Below are 19,593 nucleotides of genomic sequence, written 5' to 3'. Positions count from 1 at the left end.
GGTACCGTTCTTTGAACGCGCACACTTCTGAACGGAGTAGCTTCACTTTTTTCACCATCACAGTTAGAGTTTGACTGATAGAGCTGTCAATTTTTTTTGCTAACTCATGGGTTACTCTGATTGATGAGGCATGAGTAGTTTCGTCAGTGCGATCAAAGGTAGACCCATGAAAAATCGGCAATTTTTGTCCCTTTTTTACCGCAAACGTTAGTTCAATTATAATTGGACTGTAAGTTTAACAACCAAAATGTAAAAATCACGAAGTTTTTACTACTTCACAGATCCTTAACGAATGAAATTCATGAAGATTGATTTTGTGGTTCGAAAGTTACCGAAAGGAATTATAACGCATAGAGCGGAAATACCCATACCGGGTGGCATTTGGTTATTTCAAATTGTTTTGCAGGAACCGCAAATTGCCACCTCGGATTTCAAATCGTTTGGGGTCGATTTCCGGCTTCTGGTCTTCTATAATACCTCCTATAAATTTCGTTGCAGAAAGATCAGATCACCATAGTAGATTAATTCGTATTTTTGCTACAAGTTTCAAACGATGATAACTCGTGGCCGTGGTCGTCTAAATGCACGAACGAAGCCCATTATCATTAATTGCAAGCCTATTTTGGTAAACACATATGTTTCGATTAATTGATGAAACTAATTGTTAACATTTGCTAATAACATCTTGTATTACACACACATTTCTGATGTAGATGTACTTAGCTACTTTGACTGCTTCATGCTGTATGAATACTACACTGTGTTTTCCTCTATTAATCTGCTTGCCTGTTGCCTCCAGCACGTGCTACCAAAAGCCGCATCCCTTGCGAGCGACAGTCGCATGTTGCCTGTCATCGGTTGTAAACGTAAAGTATGTGTTAGAAGCTTTCTCGTTGTTTGGCTCGGTGTGCTTCCCGTAAAGTTCTATTGTGTACCGTAAATAAACAGTGGTTAGTGTGATTCTAGGCATCGAATTCTTTCTTGATATTTTGATTTTTTTGTTAACAATTTGACGAACAATTTGATGGAAAGTGATGATTTTTGATCTGGATGAGGAATCTAAAAGTGAGCAAACTGGGTCTTGCAAGTGCTCGAGTTAAATGTGATACATGCTGCATTAGGTAAAATAATACCTGTCGAGTGTCGCACAACCCGCATTCAACAGCAATCGAAAGAGCACCTTTTGTGGTTTCCGTTGACTGTGCTAGTGTTTCGGAGGTTGCCTTTTCGCCGATGCGTGTACGTGTACTGGGTGCATATTGTAGAGGATTCAAACGGCTGCGCTGCGACCCCGTCGCACTTAGAGATTACCTACTTGCCAGAATGCCTATTTTGTCAGTTCAACTGAATAATTGTTGCTGATTACTCAGGTGTTTCTAACGCGGGATGAATGTTACGTAAGCGAAGAAAAGTACGATTTGATGCTTTCTGTTACATGTTTGTTGTGTCTGTGGTTTCTGTAGAAAAAAGTTATAGTAGGTACCTAGTAGCATGTGGCGCAACCGTATAACATCAGGATTGACTGTATGGTTATACGTTGCGCATTGTATGGACAAAAACAACACAGGCAGCTGAATTGCAGCATTCTGGTGAGTTTTGTTTGATACCTTTCAAAATTTCCAGACAACAACAATCTCTTTCTTTGTAATATTATTGTCTTTCTTCCCGAGGGTTGAACCAATTCAAGTACTGCTATTAGATTTCAAATGAGTTTAAATTTTTATCCAACCCTAATTGCCGGGTATTTCGTTTAACTTTTGTCATCAGATTATGTACGGTCGTTGTTTTTTAAGTGCAGAACACCAGCTCACCTTAAACTGCTTCTCACTTTCAATAGTATTTTGGTCTTTTTCCGGTTCCGCTGACCAAATATTTCTTGATTAGGCGGAGCTCTGACGTCCTATCTTTGGATAACATGTATGTTCTGCTATTAGAAAAGGAAGGCTAACCGGCTTAAAAAAGACACTCGTTCTCGTAACCTCCTGGTTGAACTGAGGCACTGAGCACTCTTTTCGCGATCAAATGATTTTCATCATTTTTCACCCACAACTCTACCAAGTTAGAAGTATTCATGTTATTGTTTCATTGTAAAATAATGTAAACGTTTAAGGTTTTTAGCAGAGTTTTTTGGAGAGTTAATCTCTGTTAAAAACAGGCTTTGGAAGAAGGTTCAATCCAATAGCGATCAGCTATTTATCTCAATTATTTTTCAAAATTTTTGCAAAAAAATGGTTTGGTGGTTCACTGTTCAACACACTGCGTTTCAGATTATGAAGCTTTAAAAGAGATTGTGTTTCACATTACACTTTCAATCTATATCACGTTTTAATTCTATTCCTTACGCTTGTTGCTTTTCACAACTACTTCTTTCACTGAAAAATCAATGAAAAATGAATTTTCTCATCGATCTTAAAGGTTTAACATGTTGGTTATTTTGTTTCAGTTGCAATGAAGTGATATTTATATAGATTCAAACATGGTTTGTTTATGAAATTGACAATAATTCAAAGCTCGGCTATGATTCAAATTCCGAACACTTCAATGTAATCACTAAGAGGTAGGTAGGCAAACAGTCTCAACACTGACTGTCACTTTTATCAACGTCTGGAAGTGGTCCTACAATAAAGCGCTATACATCAAAGGGTAAAGGACATTCCAAAGAACGAAATGGTATATAATTATACTTTTTATCACACTAGTTATAATAATTTGACTTTTATTGTGAAGTGTTCGAAGTGTGAGACTGTTTGAAGTTTGATTCAAATGGGTACGTATTTGTTTGCGTTGATGGAACCTTTTCCCGTGCTTAAATGAAAGACGCTTCATAGATGTATATAAAAACCAGCAGAACCAGGAAAAAAACTACTGAACATCTAATTTTAAAGTAAGTGTTTAGCCCAAAATAGTGCCTCGACTCCAGAAATATTAAAATTAAATCACAGTATCCACAGTTACTGATGACTAATTAATGATAGTTATCAAAACTAAAAAAAAAATCTGAGTGTTTTTTTTATTTTTAAGAAGGGAATTTGTTAGTAGCTTAAGTATTTATGATAAATATTAGTAAATAATGAGTATGTGTGTCCAATCACAAATGGTGACTTCTCAACACTGTTAGAAATTTGTAATTTTAATTGTTAGGATTTGTTTGCTTTCGCAATTAGGACTTATCATTCGTAGGGATTTAAACCTACTTGTCAGAAAAGGGGAAGTAAACTTACAACTTACTTAATGGCTAACTTATTGGCTATAAAGAGAGCTTATCGTAGCAATTGAGGATTGCAACGATTTTTGTCGAAAATTGTTAATAATTTTATTTGAATGGTTCAACACTAGTAAGTCTATGTAATTCGAGTGTACCAAACCAAGGAGGACGCTTCAAAATTATTTATTGAATTTTATTCTGAATCCTTTGGAGCGTTTTCTTCCTTGTTGAACAGCAACTTGACCAGATCGGTACAGCATAAAGCATTGCTGGTCTAAAAATTTGTTTGTAATTCAAAAGTTTGTTCTTTAAACAAAGTTTAGAATTCCTGTTAATGAGAGGATATAAACATCTCGTATATTTGATGCACTTGGCTTGTATACTCTCAATGTGCTCTTTGAAAATAAGTTTTTTATCATAAATTAGTCCCAAGTACTTAACCTTGTCAGACCAACTTAAAATAACCCCATTCTTCTTGACAACGTGATTATTGTTTGGCTTGAGGAAAGAAGCCCTAGGCTTATGCGGAAAAATTATCATTTGAGTTTTAGAAGCATTGGGAGAGATTTTCCAATTTTGCAAGAAGGAAGAAAAAATATCTAAACTTTTCTGCAATCGACTGCATATGACACGAAGACTTTTTCCTTTTACGGAAATGCTTGTGTCATCGCAGAACAATGACTTTGTGCATCCTGGAGGCAAATCAGGAAGATCCGAAGTGAATATATTGTACAGGACTGGACCCAAGACTGAACCTTGAGGCACACCTGCTCTGACAGGAAATCTATCAGATTTTGAATTCTGATAGACAACCTGCAGAGTTCGATCAGTAAGATAATTTTTTAAAATTTTGATTAGGAAAATTGGAAAATTAAAAGTTTGCAATTTCGCAATCAAACCTTTATGCCAAACACTGTCGAATGCTTTTTCTATGTCTAAAAGAGCAGCTCCAGTGGAATAACCTTCAGATTTGTTAGCTCGTATCATATTAGTAACTCTGAGCAATTGATGAGTAGTGGAAAGCCCATGGCGAAATCCAAACTGTTCATCTGCAAAAAATGAATTTTCGTTAATGTGTGACACCATTCTGTTAAGAATAATTCTCTCAAACAGTTTACTTATTGAAGAAAGCAAACTGATTGGTCGATAATTTGGGTAAATATGCAATTTTGAAGCAGCCATTAAAAATTTTTCACTAAAAATTCCATTGTGCTCTCAGGGAGATGTTTGATTAGTATATTAAAGATTCCATCGTCACCAGGTGCTTTCATATTTTTGAAATTTTTTATAATTGATTTAATCTCATTCAAGTTAGTTTCAATTATTTCCGCAGGTAAAAAATTCTGGGAAGAAATTAAATCAAATTGACGTGTGACTTCATTTTCAATAGGACTCACAAAATTCAAATTTGAGTTATGAACACTCTCAAACTGCTGAGCAAGTCTTTGAGCCTTTTGTTCATTGGATACAAGAAAACGTTCACCATCTTTCAAAACTGGAATAGGCTTTGAAGGTTTCTTAAGAATCTTCGACAGCTTCCAAAAAGGTTTTGAATATGGTTTCAATTTTTCAACTTTAGTCTCAAAATTTTGATTTCTCAGAAGAGTTAATCTATGTTTAATCTCTTTCTGTAAATCTTTATAAATAGTTTTAAAAACAGGGTCACGAGAACGTTGATATTGACGTCTGCGGACATTTTTCAAACGAATTAGAAGTTGAAGATTTTCGTCAATTATTGGTGAATCAAATTTCACTTGAGCTTTGGAACAGAATAATTCCTGGCATCAACAATTGCACATTTTAATGCTTCCAAAGCGGAATCAATATTCACTTCGTTTTGCAAATCAAGCTCATTATTGAAATTTCTCTCAATATGAGTTTTGTATCTTTCCCAATTAGCCTTGTTATATTTAAAAACAGAGCTCATAGGGTTTAAAACTGATTCATGTGATAAAGAAAAAGTTATTGGAAGATGGTCAGAATCAAAGTCAGCATCTGTTAGCACCAAATCAATTGCTGAAGGGTTTTTTTCAGAAGAAAAGCATGTAGGACTATTCGGAGACAAAATAGAATAGTATCCTGAAGAACAATCATTGAATAAAATTTTGCCATTGGAATTACTTTGAGAATTATTCTATGAACGATGTTTAGCGTTAAAATCGCCGATTATAAAAAATTTCGAACGATTTCTGGTGAGTTTTTGTAAATCACCTTTAAAATAATTTTTGTGCTCGCGTGTGCATTGAAATGGTAAATATGCTGCGGCAATAAATAAAATCCCAAGTTCAGTTTGAACTTCAATTCCCAAAGTTTCAATAACTTTCGTCTCAAGATGGGGAAGATCACGATGTTCGATTCGGCGATGAATAACAATTGCAACTCCACCGCCAGAACCCTGAATCCTATCATATCTATGAACCACGTAATTGGGATCATATTTTTATGTTAGGTTTCAAAAATGTTTCAGTAATAATTGCAATATGCACATTATTTACTGTTAAAAAATTAAAAAGTTCATTCTCATTGGCCTTCAATGAGCGAGCATTCCAATTTAATATTTTAATTGTTTTATTTAAAATCATTGCTAAATTTTAAATCAGAAACAATTTAAATAGTAAAATTTGTGTCTATTTGAATGGCTTCAAACATTGGTTTTGCCTGCAACATGGCGTTCATAAGATCGAAAAAAAATCTGAGTGAATAAGAACAAACTAACAACGTAAAGTGCCATACGATCGTGTCTGGAGGACGGCAGCGGACGGAACCATGTGGAACCGTGCACACAATCCAACGAGAGATTAATTGCCAAGATAAGAACGTTAACCGGGTGCAATGAAACGATTTCATCCGGACTGAAATATCTGCTCGTTGAGTCAGTGGAGGAAATATTATCTCTGTAAACATTAGTTCTTTCTTGAAAGTCCTAGAAATTCGAACATGTAATCAAAAGTTAGGTCAGTATATCGTATGACCGGCAGGTGAGTTATTCTTCTGCGTCCTCACAGAACAGTCGACGGCATTGTAAAACAACAACAAACAACAAGACATACCAAAGAGCGTGAGTCATCAAATGTTGTCACTGTAGAGCATTGCTTTCTTCGGCATTCGACGCGCGCGGATTGGCGACCGGTGCGGCGCTTATAGTGAGCCTTATGCATGCAGAGCATATTTTCGCTGCCATTGTCGTACCGAGACCACCCCGTTCGTTGCTGACTGGGAGCCAACCGCATGCTGGGCAGCGGAAGTCTTAACCAATCAGTGTGACCTTCTATGCAGTGCACAGTTGCAGCATTGTACACAGTGTGGCTGCGGAATCACTTTGATGACTGCAGCGGGTTTGTGTAGAAGAAGTAGGCTGGTTTATATGATATGTACCTATGTGCGGTAGCCAGTACCTAGAACTTTATGAATTGCTGCTTTGTAATTCCGTCAGATTGTGGCTATTCATGCTTTAAAATGGTTGATGATTGATGGGTGTTTTTATATGGTTCAATATACTTTTTTGCATACCTAATAATCTATTTCATTCTAGGCAGATTCTTGACTCTTTAAGAATTCAGTCAAATTTCAGTCAAATTTTTTCAGTCAAATAATGAAAATCGACCTTTAATTATCTTGATTCCTATTCTTATTTTGTTTGCGGTTCTTTTTTTAAGATTTAAAACTCAACTTACCGTCATGCTGGAAAAGTATCATCAATGATATTGATCACTGTATTGGTAAAAATACTGCACAACTTTCTCAGCTAACTCAAGCATTAAAGTCTCAGAGCTGAATAATTCGGGGTTTAATATGCTTCATTTGCTGTCTGGACGTACTTTTGAGACCAAGTTTTGAACTCCTCATTTCGGCCTTTTCTAGAATATGCAAAAAAATGATGACGCGGAACCACATCAATATTGTGCGCAATTGGCGCCAATTTTTATATTAAGTTTGAAATCTCTGCAGCGACACAGAGCGTTGCTATCCGAGCAGCTGTATGCTACCGGCCATCAACTTTTTCAGCAGTATGAACAGTAATAAGTAAGGTAGGGGAGCTAGCAGCTTCAAGATTACAGAGTCCGCTTTGTCATGGTCATGAGTTCGAACCTTAGTAGAATCACGCGGTTCGATGTCAAAGGGGCTTCTTACGCATGAGTGTTTTGTCAGGCTCCTCCCTATCTCTTTCCTCACGCTAAATTCTAGAAAAATACTACAAGGTATACAGCCCTAGGGGGGGTATGAAATGGTGACGTACATAGTAAGAAAACTCTATATCGAATCTCATGTAAATAATTGCATCCATCGCTTATGATAGAAAATTCCATAATATTCCACGCAAATTTAAATTACACATTACATTTCATTTACATTAGAATCAACTGAAATTTTAATGATATTGCACATAATTTTCAAACAAACTGTTGTTTAACATGTTTCACTACGCCTGTTATACACCGTGTATTTTCAATAATTATAAAGGCTCTACTTGCTATCGTGTTAAAAACAAGAATGAAGCTGAATTTTCTACACGCAGTCTTTTGTATCGAGTTGAGCGTAGATTTTTGCAATGAAGGCGGAGCGACGCTGACTCAAGAATGAGAAACGAAACAAAACATGTCCGATACTAGGTTATAAGTGATTGTCATAAGTACCAAAAGAAATTTGTGCCTTCCTGATGCGAAAATTACCCAAGTTCTAGATTAACTAATTTACGTTATCGATATAGGACCGATAACGGCGTTTAACTAGGTACAAAGAAACAATTAAACTGGAAAATCACTCAATTTTGCAGTGAAAATTCTTATAATAAGGGTTATATCTTACTGCGACTGTTCCGCTTCCGCTTTTCTTCGGTGCCCCGGTCGTTATTGTAAAAATGATTATTGGGAAATACATGAGTATTTGGCACTAGTAGTACCGTAAGCCGGGGTGAGACTGTGCCGTACAAACCCATTGTTTGTCAGCCATCTCATGGCGATCACAAGACCAAACTTTCTTGAATAAGGCTCCTCAAATACTTAACCAACAAAGACTAGTCTTCTGACCCGGAACAGATGGCTGACAAGTCACGAGTTGGATGACACAATTTCACCCTCTCTCCCCTTCGTTAGCTGTACCAGCAAAATATGCTGCAGCATACGATGGTACCTCTTGCTGCCGTATGCAGAACAAAGGTAAGGGAACATACTTAAATGACGTAGCTTTTTTGTCATGATTTTTAAGACCCCCCTCCCCCCTCGTAGCATTTGGTCACAAAACCTAGACCCCCCTTAAAAAAAACGTAGCGTTCGTCTACCTTCCCCCCTCTCCGCTTCTGAAAAAACGTACAAGAATACAAGTTTTTTTACGCGGTTTTTATACGCGGTTTTCTACGAGGTTTTTTTATGCGGATTTGTGAACTAACACTTATATTTTAATTAACGCGGATTTTTTAATTACCGTGGTTTTTTTTACGCGATAACGCGCTAATTCAAAAACTTTTTCGCGAATTTTCGAGTCAACGGGGTTTGGAACCAGAAACGTTAAGGTGTTTATCTAGTAGAAGACTTAGTCCAAAAAATACCCGACGCCCTCCGAAAGATCCGGAATTACCGTCACAGACAGCGTTTCCAGGTATCCAGATTTAGCTGGATCATCCAGATTTTTGAACATGTATCCAGGTAGACAGCTTTGATGTCCAATTATCCAGATTTTTCATGGATGATCCAGATTTTATTTTCTCTGTTCCGCAAAAAGGTCATCACTTCAATTTTGGCGCGAAATTTTGCAATTTTGTCACCTCAAATTTTGCGTACCCCAAGACTTTTATTCGAAAAATTAACCTTTCACCCCACGAAATGACTGCCAGATTTTTTCCAGATTTTTATTTTGCCTTTTCCAGATTTTTGAAAAAATGACCTGGCAACGCTGGTCACAGAGGACAATTTTAAATACTGGTTCTAGAGCGTCTCGGGTTTTTTCAAAGCCCTTCTTGCTGGTTCACTAAACGCGGATTTTTGAAATATCGTGGTTTATTTTACGCGGATTTTTGAATTAACGCGGTTTTTTATGCGGATTTTTGAATGGGCGCGTTTTTTTACGCGGATTTTCGAATTAACGCGGTTTTTTACGAGGTACGTATCCCCCGCGTAATAAAAACCTGACTGTAGTAACATACATACAAAAAAATACTTGAAAAAAAAACCGTGTCTAATTCAATTTATTTACAACTTATAGACTCGTGACTGCATCTTCTGTTTCGAAGGGCTTGTGTTTTGGTACAAGGAGTAAAGGTGTTTAAACAACTTAGTATGATCCATATCTGCAGAAAACACAGAAACTATTCCGGAAATGAAACGAGTATCTTGTAATTTTCACTATTAAAAGCCACAAAAAAAGCAACGATTTTTGTATTCAAAACAGATTGTGCGTTTGGAAATCCAAGTGATTGTTTATGTAGCAGAGCCTTTGGAAGATTTCAAAATGCCACAGATAAAAACATTTCGACAGATCTCGCTGCAATACTTTGTGCAATGTTCTAGTGTATTTTTAGTATACATTTTTCCTACAAAAAAAATCAGTTTTAAAAAAATGCTACGTCGATTTTACTAGAACTCCCCCCTCCCCCCTTGTCGCAGCTTGTCACAAAATGATGATATCCCCCCTCCCCACATAAATGCTACGTCATTTAAGTATGACCCCTAAGGTGTTCCGCAGTGCCTAATAGTTCACTCGTAATCAGCTCTCTTTTTCTGATGTCACGTACCTCTAACAGCCATACTGTAGGCTCCACTCGCTACCGTGTGACGAACAAGAATGAAATTGAATTTTCCACACGCATTTTTTTGTTTTGAGTTAAGTGTAGTTAAGTATCCTAAAACATGGCCTGCACAACTAAATTCCGCCAACTTGATCGATCCATGGCTGCCCGCCTCCAATCCCGCGGACACTCCGTACTTGCCAGATCATGCTTCACCTGGTCTAACCACCTTGCACTTTGTGCTCCTCTTCGTCTCGTACCAACCGGATTCTAGATGAGAATCAATTTTGCAGGGTAATTGTTCGTTGTTCTCGCCACGTGCCAACGTATCCGTCATAAGCGGCTTTGGAATCGATGAAAAGATGTTGCGTAGGGACTTTGTATTCGCGGCATTTTTGGAGGACCTGCCGCAGGGTAAAGTTCACAACGGATAGTTTTTGGCGTATCTTTTACCATCACTAGGTAGTGTTCCGAATCGATGTTAGCGCCCGATGTGTTTTGACGTCGATAATGTCTGAAAAGTGCCGACCATCTATCAAAACGTGGTCGATTTGAGTTTCTGTTTAGTTAGGTGATCTCCAGGTGTACCGATGTATGATATGCTGGAAAAAGGTGCTACGTATGGTCATGTTCTTGGAGGCGGCGAATTAGTCTTAGGCAGTGGTGGGCACCGCTAACTGAAAATTTAGCGACGCTAATCGCTAATCCGCTAACTGGAAAATTTAGCTCGATAATCGCTAATCGCTAAACGCTAAACTTATATTAGCGGAACTTTCGCTAATCGCTAATCGCTAACTTATTATTACATGAATTGTCATACGGATGAGTTTATTCTCATAAAACAAACGAAAATAATTACTTTCGAGCGCTATTTACAATGAGGGACCATACTTAAATGACGTAGCATTTATGGGGGGAGGGGAGGGATTTTGTGACAAGCTGTGACAAGGTGGGAGGGGGGGATTTCTAGTAAAATCGACGTAGCATTTTTTTTTAAAAACTGATTTTTTTGTAGGAAAAATGTATACTAAAAATACACTAGAACATTGCACAAAGTATTGCAGCGAGATCTGTCGAAATGTTTTTATCTGTGGAATTCTGAAATCTTCTAAAAGCTCTGCTACATAAACAATCACTTGGATTTCCAAACGCACAATCTGTTTTGAATACAAAAATCGTTGCTTTTTTGTGGCTTTTAATAGTGAAAATTACAAGATACTCGTTTCATTTCCGGAATAGTTTATGTGTTTTCTGCAGATATGGATCATACTAAGTTGTTTAAACACCTTTACTCCTTGTACCAAAACACAAGCCCTTCGTAGCAGAAGATGCAGTCACGAGTCTATAAGTTGTAAATAAATTGAATTAGACACGGTTTTTTTTTCAAATATTTTTTTGTATGTATGTTACTACAGTCAGGTTTTTATTACGCGGGGGATACGTACCCCGTAAAAAAACCGCGTTAATTCGAAAATCCGCGTAAAAAAACGCGCCCATTCAAAAATCCGCATAAAAAACCGCGTTAATTCAAAAATCCGCGTAAAATAAACCACGATATTTCAAAAATCCGCGTTAAGTGAACCAGCAAGAAGGGCTTTGAAAAAACCCGAGACGCTCTAGAACCAGTATTTAAAATTGTCCTCTGTGACGGTCATTCCGGATCTTTCGGAGGGCGTCGGGTATTTTTTGAACTAAGTCTTCTACTAGATAAACACTTAAACGTTTCTGGTTCCAAACCCACGTTGACTCGAAAATTCGCGAAAAAGTTTTTGAATTAGCGCGTTTTCGCGTAAAAAAAAGCACGGTAATTAAAAAATCCGCGTAAAAAAACCGCGTTAATTAAAATATAAGTGTTAATTCACAAATCCGCATAAAAAAACCTCGTAGAAAACCGCGTATAAAGAATCGCGTATAAAAACCGCGTAAAAAAACTTGTATTCTTGTACGTTTTTTCAGAAGCGGTGAAGGGGGGGGGGGTAGGCGAATGCTACGTTTTTTTAAGGGGGGTCTAGGTTTTGTGACCAAATGCAACGAGGGGGGAGGGGGGTCTTAAATCATGAAAAAAAATGCTACGTCATTTAAGTATGTTCCCTAAGAGGCTCAAAATTCACAAAACAGTCATACTTAAAGATTTTGTGAAAATAGGAAGCAACAAAAGTGACTCTGGTTGTATGTAATATAAATGCTCTTTAAAATGTTTTTAAAAATTCAAGTCGTTCAAGTCGAAAAAGTAGAACCGAATTTGCTGTAACTTCTAGCGCATTGCAATTGTATGCAGAAAAATTTTTGGCGTTTCAAAAATTTAATCTAGATCACCTTGAGTTTGTTCTCCAGAATGCTCCTGTGACTTTGCACTTGTGTCGTAAAGAGAGGAATTCTAGACAATTAAGACCATTGAACCACATACATAAGACATACGTAACACTGGCGTTTTTTTCTGGTACACGTTGCCTCATAGCACTCCGTACCTCGTCCTGTTAAACTGCTCGATAAATAATGAACAAAATGAATTTTTTTCCTCGGCTTTATCGAGCCCCAAAGAATATCTCATAAGGAACTGTCAAACAGTTATTTACAAAATCAATGCAGCATTTTTCGAGTAGGAACGAGACAAATGCTGGGGTGCGCGGGTACACTCCCTTAAAAAACAACTCAAACAGTGATTTTATTCAGAGGTACCTGGGAGGGCGAAACGAATACTACACTCAAAACAGAGAACACGCACATGCGTCGTTTTCTGATAGCGTGTACCTATCTTCTTGCTGTAACGCATGCATGACTCAAACGAAGTTTTAGTAACATCAGGAATACTGAATGTGCAAGTTTTACAGACTAATTTTCCGAGTCTGTGTTTTTTTAATTTGCCGTTGTATAAAAGTTTTTTCAGAGTTTGAGTTCGATCGTGATGAAGTGTGTTCGAAATTGTGACCAAAGCCTTAAATCCAGAGAAGCGCAAGTGTAGTAATCGAAGTACGCTGGCATGATTATTACTTGAAGCTTGAAATTTATTATTTTACGTAAAAACAAACCAAAATATTTCGTAAAACGACAATGAATACAAAAACTGTTTGCGATAAATATTTTTTCGTGCAACTGAAAAGTATCAGTTATAAAAATACTCATCGCAAAAAAAGCTTTTTTTCCTTGGTTCAAATTGACAGTCAATGACAGCTCATTCTGGTTCATTTTGACACTCACACAGCTTCGTATCCGTTTCTCCCTCCCAGTGTGGTACCATTCAAGTAATTCATTTTGTACCAACTTTTTTGGAAGATTTCTTCCTGAGTGTTACGTATGTTTTATGTATGTGATTGAACGTTGTTTGAATTGAACATATACAAAAGTAACTTTTGCAGTAAGGTATGTTCATCACTCGAAGCAATTTATGTACGCCATCAGCGACTCACACTTTTCGAGAAAAGTAATTTTGTCGCTTCTCTACAAAATTAGCGAATTAGCGATTAGCGTTCCTGAGGCCTAAATTTTAGCGACGCTAACAGTCCGCTAACCAGCTTAAAAGTTAGCGAAATCACTAACTGAATATTAGCGTCGCTAATTAGCAATTAGCGAATTAGCGGAATAGTGCCCACCACTGGTCTTAGGACATTTTCATTTATCAGCCGGTGTGCGCTGAACCGTCCAATTACCGGTTTAAATTCCTCCTCCTGACCGACCTTAGCGTTGTTTTCCCCGATGACAATCTTAACATCATGTTTTGGGCAGTGAGCGTATTCACGTTCCAACTGCGCGTAGAATTTGTCTTTATCATCATCAGTACTTCCGAGGTGAGGGCTGTGCACGTTTATAATGCTAATGTTAAAGAATCGGCCCTTGATTCTTAATCTGCATATTCTGGGGTTAACCGGCCACCACCCGATTACCCGCTTCTGCATCTCACCCATCACTATAAAAGCTGTGCGCAGTTTATGTCTGTCACCACAACTTTGGTAGATGGTGTGTTCATCCTTATACGTAGGCACCGTCGTTCCTTTCCAGCAGCGTCCTGCAGCGCTACGATGCTGAACTTGCGGTTTTTCAATTCCTTGGAAAGTATACGGGTACTTCCTAGGAAATTGAGAGAACGGAAGTTCCATGTTCCGAGTATCCAATCGTTAGTCTCTTTTCTTCGCCTGGGTCTTTGCCGATTATTCTGGTTTGAATTTTCTGTAGGGGTACTGGGGGTAAGCCCGGCCCCCTAAGGAAAATAATTCTTTAGTAGCACTAGATGGCGAATATTGTTATACAGGTCGGACTCGTTTATCCGGAGTTTTGAAAAACATTTCGCTCCGGATAATCGAATCCTCTGGTTAATCGAGCCATTTTTAATTTTTAATATCTTTCATTTTGAACAGTGAGTTTTCTATTATAGCATGTTGTACACAATACATGTGCCGACGAAATAAATTAAAAATTGTCGGCGTAATAATAAATTATGTTATATTGATTATCTCGAAGATGTAAAAACCAAATAAAATAAATCAAAACTCCTATTAGAAAGACAGCTTTTGCTTCGAGAGATGAAAGGAAATATTTTCCAGAAAATATAATAGAACTTGATTTGATTTAGGTATTTATCTGTTTTATTATTTTATATATTAAGAAGAATTGAGGTGTAACATATAAAGACCCTGTTCAATTTTGACAACACTCATGATTTTGTTTCTATTTCCTAAGTGACCTATAACGACCTAGACGCTCGATATGGCCACTAATGGGCTACTTTACGGATTTCAAATCGTTATTGATTTCGCTTGTTGAGTTTTGGTTCAATAATCCAGGAGTATCCGGCACAACAACGAAACAGGCCAGTTTGTGGTTCTAAGTACTGCATTGATCATGGCCATCATATTACAGAAATATGTTCCGACCATAATTCGAAACCGGTTGACCAATAGTGGTTGTACTCATCGGCAACTAAAAACAATATGCTTGCTTTTGGAGGTTGTTGAGTAAGAATTGGTTGAAGGAACGACGAGAAAACTGCTAAAACCGAACTACATAAACAGAACGGGACATTGTTGGTGCAATTTTGAACAACCCCGAAAATCCCAATGACCCGGAAGACAAAAATACATTATAGACATACAGAAAAAAAATACTCCGGATAATCGAGCCATTTTCTCCGGATAATCGGCCCCCGGATAATCGAGTCTCCGGATAATCGAGTTCAACCTGTATTTCTTTTACAGAATCATTGCCCAGATTGTTTTCTACAAGATATGAAGGTTTTCAGTACTTTCAAACTGTTATTTTACAAGTAATAGTGAAACTATTACTATTACTATTATTAGTAATAGTGAAACTAAGATAAAAACGACGTTTAGCAATCAGTGCGGGTGAAACCGGCACCTCTTGGGGGTAACACCGGCACCTAAGTTTGTTCATGAATTTACTGAACCAATTTGAATTCGGAAACCGCCAAATGAGAGATCTTACAATTCTGTATGTTACTGTTGAATTTGGTTGTTGTCGGTTAGCTGGTTCTGGGGAGATTGCCGGAACAAGTGCCGGTGAACATTATGTATAAACAATAAAAGAATTTGATACTCGGCAAGCCTATCATGTGGCACTTTAAATCATATTATTAACTAGTTTAATCGAAGCCAGGATCACATTGACCACACCGGAGCATATTTCAAATACCACCGGGAAAGCGGTCAGATTTGTGACTTGATTCAGTACATTTGACACCTCTAATAACCCTTGGAATCATACATAAATCACAGAAGGACTTGATTGCATGGTTTTAAGTCGACTAATCAATTTATTTAGCAGCGAGCCATCGGTAATAGATGAGAAATATGTGTCAGTAACATCCAACTAGCCTCAGACCATGTCGGGCTTACCCCACTCACTGGGTGACGGTGTTACCCCGACAGCACAATTTTCTTTGAAAAAAGTATTTCTACAAATTTATCGCTTCAATTTACCTTAGATCGCATTCCTGTGATTGCTAACAATACAGGCAATAAATTGTAGAGCAACGAAAAATTATTTTAGTCTTTTCAAATGAATAAAAGCTTAAGTTCCACTCACGAAAAATTACATCCTTTTACGCATCAGCTGTACTGCCCATAATCGCATATTTGTAAAATTGGTTGTTCGAGCAAAAGATACTTTTTTAATTTGTCCTTAAATGCATTGTTCCCAATATATTCTTGCAAATAGACACTTTAATTAAGCTTAGTATCTTGAAGAAAGCACTACTTTACACTATGTATACATTGAACATTACTTTTGAAGTCAAATTGGTTGAAATTTTCGCAATGATACTTTTATGCCGTCACTTTCAAGCTACTTTTGGAATATATCACGGGGGAAATGAAGTTTTTCTTGTGTTCAACAAGCATGAGCTGAACATCAGAAACGGATCACCGGTGGTTGGTTACCGGACCAGAATAACTTCCGAATTCCAAAGGATGCAGATGTGAATTTAGATGGAAACTTTTTTGACAAAAAAGTTGAAGAAGTTAAGTAGTGTTACAATTATGCGGTTATTTACGCTATGTGACAAAACAACTTGGTATTTTTTACAACTTTTTTCAAACAAACATAAGCTTATTTTTTCAGATGTAAAAAATACATAATATTTTAAGCATTACCCAATAAAAAGCGCGAATTCCATAAAATGTCGAATGTTACAAATATGCGATTACAGGCAGTGTAGTAGCGCATGTTTTGTCTATTATTTTGACGTTTGACGTTTCACGGTGGCTTCGATGTGTCTTAAAATGTCTAAAATATTAAATACCAACACTTCACATATCCCAAAATACAGTTAATTAGTGTTTTCTAGTTAAATCCCAGGGGTGACGGTCTTACCCTCAGGGCCGGGCTTACCCCCAGTACCCCTAATAGGTTCGTTGCTTTTGTTTTTCGCGGTGCGGGCTTGCAAGGCCCACGACCAACCCCACTTTCTCGCAGGAGGACCGACGTAGTGCTACTGTTTTGAGTCCCGAACACAACAATGACTTGGAAATAACTCTTATGGGTGTTTAGGGCGCTTGTGGTGGCGTTACCTGTCAGCATACTACCGGTAGTCCCGCCGGGGTTGGTTACCCTTCTTCTTACTAGTTACTCGTATCCCGGTTGGCACCAACGAGGAGGTAGGGGTTCGGTAACTGGAAGGCTAATGGTTCGCATGTGGAAACTATATTGCACCTTTGGTCCAGTCATTCGCAGTACCAGACAAAGTCATTTTCAATTAACAATTATCAGATTATAGTGACGCTGTGTAATAAAAAATGTTTTATTTCGAGCACTTTGTGAGTCAAATGAAAACTACTCCAATGCTCTTGCTTCGATTTTGACAGCTAAAGCAGGGATACCAGATAAGCAGCTTTGTCTGTAAAACGCAGTTCTTCAAAGTTGGTGTGCAGATTTTTATCGATTCGCAGATGTTTGCAGATTTATTCATAGTTTCTGCAGATTTTTTCAGAGCCTTCTTAGACGTCGTACACAAATTACCTAACGCTAAAAATCTTGATTTCAGACCCCCCTCTCCCCCTATGTAACAATAAGCAACGTTCGATATGACTCCACCCTAAAATTACGTAACGCTGAACAACCTGACCCTCCTCCAAATTTTCAATTTTGAGCAAACTTTTCAGTTACGTAACAGTCTCAACAAAACGGGTGAGCTGTATGATTTTGCATTGCCTTTATTTGTTTTGGTGTGACAGTTGCCTTAACGATGAGTGCCTCGTCATTTCTCTAATATAATGTTTCTCTAGTGATAATACAAACTCTCCGTCAAATGAGACAGTCATCAGTTTCTTTCGAAATGACTCGATGAACACCAGACGGGAAAGAAATCCGTGCTCAAATCTGTTTGGCAGCGAAAATGTTCACCGCGATTCGATGCCAGTAGCCGAAAGCAATGACTGCTCGAAATGCTCAGTTTCATTGTTATTAATGAGACTCGGTAAAGAGAGCGGCAGATTCTATATATAACCGGCCCTGGCGTCTACTGCTTACTAAGCTCATTCCCTCAGCTACAGTCGCCGTTCGATAACTGCAAGACTTTTAACTGCAACGCTTTTTAACTGCAAGACCGATAACTGCAACATCTTTGCAGTTATCGGACCGCAATCTGTCAAATCTGATGTCAAAGTCACATTTGACATTGAAGTGGCAGATCTCGCGGGGGGATTCTGAATGCATTCGAAAATGAAAATTGTTAAATCTCTAAAAATATTTCACTCTTTAATTTCTTCTGATTTCGTTTACTTGTTGTCTCTTCATTCTAGATGGGAGATTATAGATCTCCACTATTAATCAATGAAGCAAAATCACCATGTTATGTGGTTCACTTTTCGTAAGTATTATAAGAGAAAAAAAAAATCCTTTGTGCATTGTTTGGCTAGCTTTCACTACTCAGCGAGGCAGTGCATAGTAGATCACAAACAATACTTTGTGATCGAGCGTTATATAGACCATTTTACGAACTGACAGGTGTCACGGATCCTGCTGACATTGATGTTGCTTTTACTTGCGTTATGTCAGCGGTTCCGAGCTTTCTGTCAAAATTTCATTCATGAATTGAGTTCAGAAACGTCTCGTAAAATGGTCTATTGTAGTGATGAATTTTATCTTCGCCTACATGTTAGTCATGTCAAGTAGTTACTAAAAAATTATGATGCGGAAATATCAATATCAAATTGATTAATCAAATAGCTTGTCTATTTTAGTTTTCTGCTATTTTTACCACTATTTCAATAAAAAAATACATATCGACATAATTGAAAACTGAAATGGTAGTGACGGACCCCCCTCTAAATTTTGGCATGTGTCAAGTGTAGCAGTTATCGAACGGCATTCGATAACTGCAATGTAAACATGTTGCAGTTATCGAACGACGACTGTACTTACTACTCTTCATACCTTCAGCTTGAGCTCGAACGACCGCACATTTCGTAGTTGCTACTCCGTGATGGATTGCCTAGTGAAAGTTCACAAAGAATCAGCGTAAGACGGCTAATTTGGGGTTTGTGAACAGGCTTGTAAACGGACACTTTCATCTTATTCGTTCCACTAGTGTCGCAGTAGGCTTTCCCTCGTAAATGTAGAATGACCGTCGGCTCTCGTACACAGAACTAATGGTCAAACAATATTCGCGCATCTGAGAGATGTACACTGTAATTGGCGACGTTATTTTGTTTTATTTCGGTCTATTTAATTCTATTTCTGTTGAGAAATCAATGATATGAGTAATTTTCAAAATCTCCGCGCACAACATGCGTACTTCTCATTTATTAAAAAATGTCAAAATACGTTTGAAATAAAAAAAAACGTCGTAGTGATGAGTTTCGATAATGAGTCTCGTGGTGAGTCTTGAAGTACAACATCTTGAGAGCATTCTTACAAATTTTCATAGAGATCTGAGCAATAGGGAGAAAGTTAGAAAGATTTGCAACGCATCTCGCCACGGCTGCATAAGCTAAATTTGACACTTTATACGCGTTTATCTTGGAATGGAGTTTCTCAAAAAAAATGACTCCGCTGTGTTTACGATTGCGGTGAAACTACTGAACCGATTTTCTTCATCTTTTTATTAAATGTTCGTTGTTAAATACGCCGGTCGTTGAACGATCGATTTTTGATACACGAAGTTTAACTTTGCCGTTAAAAAATTGTTATACAATTTTCAGTGCTCAAAACATGTTTT

General features: G+C 37.6%; 1 protein-coding gene across 7 annotated transcripts in view; it reads left to right on the top strand.

The window, feature by feature from the left end:
- The first annotated feature begins 841 nt into the window (after window positions 1-841).
- Window positions 842-19,593, top strand: part of LOC129718538 (titin-like) — a 219,263-nt gene continuing 200,511 nt past the window's right edge. For all 7 annotated transcript variants that reach the window (XM_055669404.1, XM_055669406.1, XM_055669405.1 and 4 more), the window contains exon 1: window positions 842-1,589. The gene's annotated coding sequence lies outside the window, so the exon portion shown is untranslated. The remainder of the gene's footprint in view (window positions 1,590-19,593) is intronic.

This window comes from Wyeomyia smithii, chromosome 1 (genome assembly GCF_029784165.1).
Source record: "Wyeomyia smithii strain HCP4-BCI-WySm-NY-G18 chromosome 1, ASM2978416v1, whole genome shotgun sequence".
Classification (NCBI taxonomy): Eukaryota; Metazoa; Arthropoda; class Insecta; order Diptera; family Culicidae; genus Wyeomyia; species Wyeomyia smithii.
The sequence above is the reverse complement of the archived record's forward strand: the minus strand, read 5'-3'. Positions and strand labels throughout refer to the sequence as shown.